This window comes from Tupaia chinensis, unplaced genomic scaffold, assembly GCF_000334495.1.
Source record: "Tupaia chinensis unplaced genomic scaffold, TupChi_1.0 Scaffold000314_1, whole genome shotgun sequence".
NCBI classification, from domain to species: domain Eukaryota; kingdom Metazoa; phylum Chordata; class Mammalia; order Scandentia; family Tupaiidae; genus Tupaia; species Tupaia belangeri.
Genome location: NW_006159807.1, coordinates 839,189 through 841,987, shown reverse-complemented (window position 1 = coordinate 841,987; position 2,799 = coordinate 839,189). Strand labels below are relative to the sequence as shown.

The 2,799-nt window shown below is 40.5% G+C and overlaps 1 protein-coding gene across 1 annotated transcript in view; it reads left to right on the top strand.

Annotated features, from left to right (window-relative positions):
• MTX2 (metaxin 2) overlaps positions 1–2,799 on the top strand; it is a 58,588-nt gene that overhangs the window by 13,504 nt on the left and 42,285 nt on the right. The window lies entirely within an intron of this gene.

The window sequence follows — 2,799 nt, the reverse complement described above, 5'->3', positions numbered from 1 at the left end:
GAGAGAGAGAGAGAGAGAGAGAGAGAGAGAGAAAGTGAGAAATCACCAAATCACCCTCAAGGGGGGAATGGCCACACTGCAATCCCTTCTCCTTCATTCTTCTCTCAGGATTTTAGGCATGCACGCACACATGCCTGGCGTGAGTTTAAGCCACTGGGTCCAGGTCTCGAACCATGGTCAACTGTGGGAGTCCAGTGATGTAACCATTATACCATCTGCTGGTCCCCCCTGCTGTATTCTTAGCCTAAATGGTACAGAGTAATAACAGTAACAATTGTAGTAATAATAAAAACAAACACTTAGCCATCATTTACTGATTGCTTGTTATGTGCTAGGTTCTAGGGATGAAGTTGTGAGCAAAAATTAGACATAGATTTTTAGATTCATGATGCCTTCTTTCTAGTAGGGAAGATAAACAGTCAGATCAATGTAAGAAAGGTTGACTATGCCAAGTGGTACAAAGGGCTATGCTATAGGAAATTGGTAAAGGGAGTGTTTGTACTTCCCAGGGAGATCAGTGATGACTTCCCTGGGAGTAGACTGGCAATATAATTTATAGGGCCCAGGACAAAATGAAATTTTGAGGCCCTTCATTCCTATTAAGATTTTCAAGACTGTGAGAGCAGAATATTAAACCAAGTATGGGCCCTCCTAAATGCTGACGCTGTGTAGCTACACAGATTATATACCTGTGTACTTGGCTGTACCTGAAGAGATGATGAGACAATAGGAAGGGAGGATTATTTGGGTAGAGGAAACAGTGCACATGATCTCAAGGCAGGAAGGAGCTTGGTGTCATCAGAAATTGGATGAAGGCCACTGTGGTTGGAGTGCAGAGAATATAGGGTATGGGGTGTGTGTTATGGTGTAGAGTAATGTGTAATGCCAAGTAGAACTCTGTAGGCCATGCTGAGGAGCCTGATCTTTATTTTAGTAGTTAGAATGGTAATTATAATTATTGATGTGCAGCTACTAGAATAAGCACAAAGTTTACTTTTGATGTGCTAATAATCCCAGTAATGTGTACGTTCACATCACTGGACAACTTTCTCCCTCAATCTCCAATTCCTACCAACCCCCTCTTTTTAGAAATGTTCAGTCTCACTTTCTATATTTATTCTAAGACCAGCCCTTCTTTAAGCCATGTTTAAAATTTTACTTACATCGGGCCAGCAGATGGCTTGGTGGTTGAAGTGTTGGACTCCTATATGGCTGACTGCAGTTCGGGTCCTGGGCCTGGTGACTTTGTGGCTTTCTCTCTCTCTCTCCCTAAACCCTCTCTCTGGTGAGCACATATGCCCTGTAGCAAATTAAAAAAAAAAAAAAAAAGATAATAAATATAAAATTTTACTTACATCAAGGAATCCTTTTGGTAGTAGAAATTGAAATAGAACTGATGAATCATTAAATTTTATTTACTGTCTAAGTATTTTATATTCTAAAACATTTCAATTTAACGGAAGAAAAACTAGTAAGATGAAAATATTTTATTATTGTTTTACAAAGATTTTTTTCTTTTAAACTTAGATTTCTTAAATGTCTGCCATCAGCACCATGATTTTAAATTCTTTTTTTTTTCCTTTTTGATTAATTTCTTTTTCTGTGGTCATGATAGAGCATGTATATGTGCACATGAGAGTGAGAGAGAAGAAGAGAGGAGTACCCCTCCAGAGGGGTGGGCACACCATGATCCCCTTCCCCAGTTTTCTGTGTGTTAGATCCTGGACACTTTCTGCTTGTGCCGAGTGTTTCAGGCTGACTGGATGGGGATTTGAACTGCAGTGATTTCTCGCTTTCTGTCTCTCTCTGATGAGCATGCATGCCCTATAGCAAAAAAACAAAACAAAACAAAAGAAAAACCAAACAACAACAACAAAAAACTCAAAAAAAAAAAAAAAATCCTACATCTAGCTGGTTTTCTTTCTTTCTTTCTTTCTTTTTTTTTTACATGCTCAGGAGCAAGGGGTAGGTATTGACTTGCCTGTCTTTTTTTTTTTTTTTTTCTTTGTTTGGAGAGGTTTTTGCTATAGGGCGCGTGCGCTGGCCAGACAGACAGAGAAAGAGAGATAGAAAGCGAGAAATCACCCCCCAGGGGGGATGGCCATGCCGCAATCCCATCTCCATTCTCCTCTCGGGATCTTGGGCACGCACGCACACGTGCCCGGTGTGAGTTTTAAGCCACTGGGTCCGGGACGCGAACCGCGGTCGCCTACATGGGAGTCCAGCGACATAGCCATTATGCCAACTGCTGGTCCCGACCTGCCTGTCTTTGGAAAATAGAGAATTGGGGAAGAAGTTTTGTTGGACTGTGTCTCTCACATAATAGGTGTTCTCAATTAAAGGCCATAATTATTAGCCTAAGCCAAGAAATAGGCCTTGTATTTTGTTATGTGTGAATAATAATGCTAGTGATTCATGAATTTACTTAAGACAGCTGGAGAGCTCATTTTTTAGAATGATACCTGCGTGTTTCATTTGTAGATCCCTTGCCGTTGTCACCAGTGGTTTCTTCTGTGTCAAGCTTTAAATGTAATTATTTGCGGTGGTTCACATAGGTGATACACTTAAACCAGGGATGCTTTTATGTTCTGAGCTGCTTATATGGACAAGATAGGCAGCTGGTCATTCTCTTGCTGCTGTACCACTTTTTAAAAATGAATTACTTAATTTCATGTATTATTATTATTATTATTATTATTTAATTTGCTGTAGGGCATGTGTGCTCACAAGCGAGAGAGAGAGAGAGGGAGAGAGAGAGAATGGCAAAGAGAGCTGCCAGGTCCAGTACTTAACCCGTGG